This window comes from Alexandromys fortis, unplaced genomic scaffold, assembly GCF_014885135.2.
Source record: "Alexandromys fortis isolate MF-2015 unplaced genomic scaffold, M_Fortis_MF-2015_v1.1 scaffold_26, whole genome shotgun sequence".
Taxonomy (NCBI): domain Eukaryota; kingdom Metazoa; phylum Chordata; class Mammalia; order Rodentia; family Cricetidae; genus Alexandromys; species Alexandromys fortis.
Window position 1 is genome coordinate 16,321,119 of NW_026067894.1, and position 8,049 is coordinate 16,329,167.

Here is an 8,049-nt window from a genome sequence, read left to right on the forward strand (position 1 = left end):
AAAAAAAAAAAAAAAAAAAAAAAAAAAAAAAAAAAAAAAAAAAAAAAAAAAAAAAAAAGAAAAGAAAGAAAGATTATCAAGAAAAATGCAGGACACACTGAAATTTGAACTTTAGATAAAAAAATAAACATACTTTCTAGTTTATATTCCAAGCCTTGTTCAGGATATCTTAAAGACTCTAAGGATGTCTATGTCAAAAAAAAAAAAAAAACTAAGGAAACATGATACACTTGAGAGGCTAAGGCAGGAGGATTGTCACAAGTTCAAAGCCAGCCTGAGTTACATAAAGACCCTACATCAAAATTTTTTAGTTGTTCAATTGTTGTTTTGTTTCTTTTTTTCTTTTTCTTCTTTTTTTGTTTGTTTGTTTTTGTTTTTCGAGACAGGGTTTCTCTGTAGCTTTGGAGCCTGTCCTGGATCTAGCTCTTGTAGACCAGGCTGGCTTCGAACTCAGAAATCCGCCTGCCTCTGCCTCCCCAGTGCTGGGATTAAAGGCGTGCACCACCTCCGCCCGGCCACTTGTCGTTTTCTAATTGAACTACATGCCCTTGATTTATCTGGCAGCTTATTCTACTGGTAGAAGTCTTTCCTGATTTATTGATTTAAACCAACTACTTCCTTCCTGTTATTCCATTCCACTATACTTCACAGCGCAGGCCACTAGGTGAAGATAGTCTCACTCACAAGAGGATTGGCTATTTACCTGAATCTAGGTCATAAGCTTCAGAAGACAGAAGCCTTGTACACATCTCCACTTCTGTGTCCTCAGAACCTAAAACAAAGGTGAGGTGGTGACGTGAGACTGTAGTCCAGCATTTGTGAGGCTGAAGCAGTAGGATTGCCCTGAGTTCAAGACTAGTCTAGCCTGGACTATATAAGGAGGTACAAGGCAGGCTCTAGGAGACATTATCTTGTTTGTTTGTTTGTTTATTTGTTTTTCAAGACAGGGTTTCCCTGAGTAGCCTGGGCTGTCCTGGAACTCACTCGTAGATCAATCAGGTTAGCCTCAAACTCACAGAGATCCGCCTGCCTCTGCCTTCCAAGTGCTGGGAAGAAAGGCATGCGCCATCACTGCCCAGCTCCCTTTCCCTTAAGCTTTGCTTTTCTTACCTCACGGGCAAGTGTCACAAACCTCAACCTTGCTAGGAAGGTTATACCCCGATATGTGCCTAAGGAAACTCTGAGAACCAATCAAAGAAAGCTGCACATTGAGTGAGGAGCTGAAGATGGTCCCTTTGATCCCCAAATGAGGGTACAAGAGCCTCCTCCCAGAGAGATGATTAGATTAATGTGTTTCTGATGCCTCAACTTGGTGCAAACCAGAATAAACACGAACGGCAAAAATCAGCCCATGAGCTCATGCGGGCTTTGATCAGAGACATAATTTCATTATGAAATTTTGAATCAGGCTGTTGTGAAGTCTTGCCAAAGAGTTTTATTTTCCCAGATGATACGGTGTGTTGTTTCTCCCCTACTCTCCGACCCTGGTACCAATTTCCCATCTACTTTTACAGTCTGACCTATCGACTCTTCAAGCGCTATTTGCGGAGCCTGACAGCCAGCCTGGGTTCTACCAGCAGATGAAGAACCTGATGACGGAGGTGAGTTCAGCTCAAGTTACTGGTGCCTTTTATTTATCCTCCTTCCCACAGTTGTAAGGCAGCGATTGTTTCTTCACTCTTTTCTTCCCCCTAATATATAGCAATCGGAGGAGGCACGACACCTCCAGGAGTTAACGATTCCTCCGCTTTGCAGCAGACAGAATAGTTTAACTGCCCTGAACATTTGTAGGGTGATCCCATGAGCTGTGGTACACGAGCACATTGCAGACACAGTTCATACTGTGCAGATGCAAAGCCCTCTCTCTTTCTCCAGACCCAGGGTTAGCGCCGCATCCTCAGCCGTCCTGTTGCTCATAGCCACGGGTCTGTGTGCATGGGGAGAGTCCCCCAGAGGCCAGCTAGAAATGTCTCCTTCTTGAAAGAAGCCTGCGCTATATACCAAACTGATGTTTTCACAGGAAGTGGAGAATCCTGACCTCATTTTCATCTTGTCATGGGTGTCAGATGGGTAAACAGCAGTTGCTTCTAAAGAATTTTCCACTGTGGTCTGAGGACCACCAGCATCAGAATCACTTGGGGAAGTGGGTTTGAAATGCAGCCTCTTGAGCCTCTCCCCAGAGCTTCCCTTGCTCCACAGGATTGGAAATAGGGGCTCAAAAGTAAAATAATCTACTTTTGTTTTTATTTTTTGATTTTGCTGTTTTGAGACAGGGTTTCTCTGTGTAACAGCCCTGGCTGTCCTGGAACTTGCTTTGTAGACCAGGCTGGCCTTGAACTCCCAAAGATCAGTTTGCCTCTGCCTCCCAAGTGCTGGGATTAAATGCGCGAGCCACCACCACCTGGCAATAATCTGCTTTTTAATGATTTATTTTTTTTCCTCCAGCACTAGGATCAACTAGGTCACCTACATGCTAGGAAAGTGCGCTACCACTAAGTGACGTGCTCATGACTCAGGGACCCTAGCGATTGCTTTGGTGACACTAGGAATTGAACCTAGGGCCTCACCCATGGTAGGTAAACACTCTACTACTAAGATATATTCCCAGATCCCCTAGTGATTCTTGTATACACAGAAATTTTAGTCTTTTTGCTGTTGTTGTTTTGCTGATACTGGATTCCATAAAGCCCAGGCTGGCTTCAAACTTGGCTTGTAACTGAGGATGACCTGGAACTTCTGGTTCTCCTGTATCCACCTCCCGAGCTCTGTGATTAAGCAGTGGTTTCTGCAGTCCTGGTTGTGCAGTGCTCACATAAACGCCTGGTTCTACAGTGCCAGGGATCAGATACAGGACTCTGTGTGCTGGCCAAGCACTCCACCAACAGCTACATGCCCAACCCCACACTGAAGTCTTAGCCCTGAAAAGCAAACTCTTCCCTAAAAGTCACCCTGGGGCTCTCTGATGATCTGACCAGAAGCTGGCTCACAAAGACCTGGTTTCCTTTTCACAATCTTGCATCCTCTTCATTTTCTCCAGCAGAGCCAAGGTGAGGAAGGCTGGCGTGGGCTCTGTTGCTCTCTGAAAACACATCTTGGCTCTGCCCCAAGTGTCTGTATTTCTGCTGCAGCCCAGGGTCCTCGTCCTTTGGAGATGCTCCATTACAAGGCCATCAGCTCTTAATTAGGGCCAGCTTGTTGGCTTATGATTCTCATTTGAACGGCCACAGAGACTTCTCGTGTGTCCTCGTTAGGTTCCTCACCAGCGGCAGATTCCCGTCTGCTGGGGCAAACATTGCACCCTGTCAGGGTGGGGGTGCCGCAGGCAGAATCCCACAAGTCAGAGGGCTGAAGCAAGAAGATTGCTATGAATTCACGGCCAGCCTGGGCTACATAGGGAAATCAGGTGCCACAGGCCTGTAATCCCAGAAGTCAGAGGACTGAAGCAGGAAGATGGCTGGGAATTCGTGGCCATCCTGAGCTACGTAGAGAGAACTTATCTTCAAGCAAACACACGAGAAGAGAAATGGAGACAAAGTTCAAGCAGTAGAGAGTTTGCTTAGCACGTGCAAAGCCCCAGGTTCTACCCTTAGCACTTCATAAAGCCTAGAGTGTTACTGTGCATGCCTGTGATCTCACACTTAGGGCCTGAGTCAGGGGTTCAAGGTCATTCTTAGCCAGTTTGAGGCCATTCTGGCATGCATAAGACTCTGCTTAAAAACAAACAAACACGCCAGACTCTAGAGTTACTCCACTCAATGCAAAAACAGTCCAAGTGCCAAAACAGGAGTTGCCAAAGCAAAGGATTCTTCATGTGGCTTCAGTGGGGTTTGGTTGCTTTGTTTTCATCTGTAGAAAACAAACAAGCAAACAAACTCCATTATATACAATCTGAACCGTTAACCAGAAAACATCACCTTAAAGTTAGGGCTTCACTGGTCAAATTATCCTCCATTTCTTCCTTTTAAAAAAATAGGATTTATAGCTAGGCTGGTGGCACACACCTTTAATCCCAGTAGAGGGAGGCAGAGGCAGGTGGGTCTCTGTGAGTTCAAGGCCAGCCTGACCTGAGACAGTTAGGTGTGTGTGTGTGTGTGTGCGTGTGTGTACACGTCCAGTGCATGCAGTACCCACGGAGACTAGATGGGGGCATCAGATCTCCTGGAACTGAAATTCCAGATGGTTGGGAGCTACCTGATGTGGATGCTGGGAACCAAGCCCGAGTCCTCTGCCAGAGCACCAAGTGCTTTTATTAACCAACTGCCGGCCCATCTCTCCAGCCCCATGCCTCCACCTTGAATTTAAAATGCCTAAGAAGCTTTTAGACAAGGACACAGCAAGCTGGCTCCCTATGAGAAGTGATGGAAAGACTGATACTCTGTTGGCATTGCTCAAATTTCAGGGTTAAGAAGGTCTTCAGAAAGGTCCCTAGATTAAGCTTTGGAAAAACAAACAGAGGCCCTTTGGGAGCCTATGCTGGGTCCCTGTATTTCCCAGCTGCTTAAGAACAACCTGAGATGCACTCAACCTAAGATGCCTTTAACAGCCTTTTGTTCCCAGCCTGGTTTAGCTAACTCAGAGCCGCTGCACCCAGAGTGCATACTGATGTGAGAATTGGAAGTCTACTTCCAAACTGTAGATAACTGTTAAGATCCAAGCAAGCTGGAGGCCCATATTAAGTCATCTCTCCAGGATCAGTGCGTTTCTTATTATATTTGATATCTATCTATCCAGTCAGTGATCCTTTCGAGTTTTAAGCTGTTAGACTAAATCTCTGTGTAATTCTTCCCCTTCCCCCTTTTCCTTAGGAAAATGCGTTTTAAAAAATGACCACCAGGTTCTTTGGCTTATTCCCCAAATATTGTCACACTGAAGAGTCGGAGTGTCCCAGGAAACTCTATCAGATGGTCAGTTCTACCCTTAGGACAGCTCCTCTCCAAGAAGACACTAGATTTCTGTGACCTCCTGCATCCCGTTTGCTGCTGTGTCTGGTCTAGATGGGGGACAGAACCTTAACTGCAAAGTAGAGACTTGCAGGCAAAACATTAATGTGAATAACTTCTCAAGCAGCAGATGAGAAGGTGGTCCAACCCTAATCTGTATTGTTTTCACTTATTTTTTTCGGTGTATATGTGTGGTGTGGGGATGGGATGGGCTGTTTGCATATGTAACAGTGGGTGTTTGTGCACACGTGTGAGCATGCTCTATAGAGACCTCCTGGTTGACCTGAGAGCTAACTGGGGTGTCTATTAACATATCAAAATGATGTTGACCAGGTCTCCCAGCATGCACTGCTCATCACCTGTGACCCCTCTCAGCACTCCCCACTGCACCCCCTTCCTTAACCACCTCCTTTCCAAGGACTGGGCTTCCGTTTTCCTTACCCCAGCACGTTCCTGTATAACTCAGCCATTTTGGCTATACCAGTCTCTGGCCTGTCTCTTAGCCTGAGCCTCTTCTCTTGGTCTTCCTCCCCCTCTGTCCTCCCATGGTCCAGTTTAGTCTGCTGGCCATGTTCAGCCTGGGCTCTTCCATCTGCCTGCTTTCTCCATTACACCTACAGTAAAAATCTCCACACTTTAAAAACAGCTGGAATAAAAAGCACCGCCACATCTGGCCCTTGCGTAACTTGTGTAAAGAGCCTCATTAGAAAATGGTCATAGCTAGATGTGGTGGCGCGCGCCTTTAATCCAGCACTCAGGAGGCAGAGGCAGGCGGATCTCTGTGAGTTTGAGGCCAGCCTGGTCTACAAGGTGAGTTCCAGGACAGCTAGGGCTGTTACACAGAGAAACCCTATCTTAAAAAAATCAAAAAAAGAAAAAAGGAAAAAAAGAAAGAAAAAGAAAAGAAAATGATCATGCCTTCTTCATTTTGGGGAAAAAGCTATCCTTTTAATATACTAATATATCCTATGAATCAGGATAAAGGAACTTGATAGTAACATTTATTTATTTATTTATTTATTTATTTATTTATTTATTTATTTATTATGTATGCAATATTCTGTCTGTGTGTATGCCTGCCGGCCAGAAGAGGGCACCAGACCCCATTACAGGTGGTTGTGAGCCACCATGTGGTTACTGGGAATTGAACTCAGGACCTTTGAAAGAGCAGGCAATGCTCTTAACCTCTGAGCCATCTCTCCAGCCCCTTGGTAGTAACTTTTAATAAATTTGAAGGATTGAGAGTTGTCTGGGATCCTAGGACGCCTCTCCACTGTGTCCAGGACTGAGGCTTTGGATTTCCACCATGCTTCCTACCTCTCACACCATCAGTGCCCATAAAAACAAAACAAAACAAAACAAGAAAACAAACAAAAACAACAACAAACAAACAAACCATGAGCCAAACCATTTAGCCAATTTCCCAGCACAGGGATAGGCAGACTTACAACCCACTGGCCAAATCCCACCCACCGCCTATTTTTATATGACCCTAAAGCTAAGAATGGATTTTAGTTTCTTAAATGGCTGAAAAAGTCAAAATAAAAATAACGTTTTATGACGCATGAAAGTGATATGAAATTCAAATTTCAGGGTTCATAAATAAAGTTTTGCTGGAAGACAGCCACACCATTTGTTTACACACGGCCTTTGGCTGTTTTGGTCCTACAAGGGGGAGATGAACGGCTGCAGCAGACAACATATGGTCCACAGAGCCTAAAAATATTTTTTGCTCCTCAGCCCTTTACAAGATGGCTTGCCCTCATCCCTATCCAAGGACACTGGTGTGCATTCCCAGAGCTGACTAGGCATGCGACGGGCAGATGATGCAGCTGCCATTGTTCTCTGAGAGTGTTCCCCATCCCAATAGGGAATATGCCCCCCTCCTGCCCCCCACACCCCGCAGGCGCTGGAAATTCAAACCAGGCATCCCTTGTACATCGGAGTGTAGCTGATGCTTTCGTGGGCCAGCAGAGGGCTCTTTGCAGAAGTTTAGATTTCATGGGGAGGGGCAGAGAAGCTGTCTGAGATCAAATAGGGTCTATTAGGTGTGCCCCCTCCCCGCGGCCCCAAGGAGACCCAGGATTTTCCACTCTGATCTCAGAGAAGAAAGGGACTTCAAGAGGGGACTCGACTCAAAGTCCTTTTAACTGGATTCTCCGAGACTGGTTACCCAAGTCGAAGGATGAGGCCGAGAGACCGTTCTGTCGAATATGGTCCTGGCACATCGGGGTCTTCAGGCCAAGGCAACCACTGGGAACATGGCACTGGGATACATTCTGCCAGCTCCAGCCGTGGTGAGCAGTCGCGGCCAATGGTTGTAGGTAGGCTGGAGTAGAGAGGTGGAACTGGCGGCAGGACACTAACACGTGCAGACAGGAAAACAGGCACAGCACGTGTATCGCCTCAGCTTAGGCGATAGCAGGGCCCAGCTAGCTGGGCTCCAGTCCTGGCCTCTCCAGTCATTAGCTGTGGGTGGGCCTTTGGCTCCATCCTTTCCACCCGCTGTGTCCACCACACAAGGCTGAGTCGAGGGTTAAGTAAAGCACCCAAAGCCAAGGCTGAGCAAGGCTAAGCACCATATAAATGTTCGCGGTACTTAGGCGGCACATCCTTGGGAGTCCTGGGCGGCAAGGGACCACAAGCACTCGGTTTTTCTCTTTTTTTCATGACTAACAATGATTTTTATACTCTAACAGGTATTTTTTCCACTGCTTTAGTATTTTCCTCTTAGACAACGCTTAGCCTTTTCTAAATATGTATGTATGTATGTATGTATGTATTTATTTATTTATTTATTTAAAAAGAGGTGCAAGCATTTTGAACTGGGCAAAGAAAAGAAGAGAAAAGGCTAAGCGTTGTCTAAGACTGACCCCTGCCCCACCCCTTTACTCCTAGAAAGGAAAAGGAGTCAGAACCATCAACGATTATCATCTCAAGCAATCCCCAGGACCTAACTAAAAAGTCTGGGTGCGGTGGCTCATGCATGGCGTCCCGGCACTGGGAAAGTGTGGTCTGCCAGCCTAGCTTAAATAGTTAGTGCCAGAGCCAATGAGAGACCTCATCTCTAAAAACAAGAGGATGACGCGCAAGGCTGACCTCTGCCTTC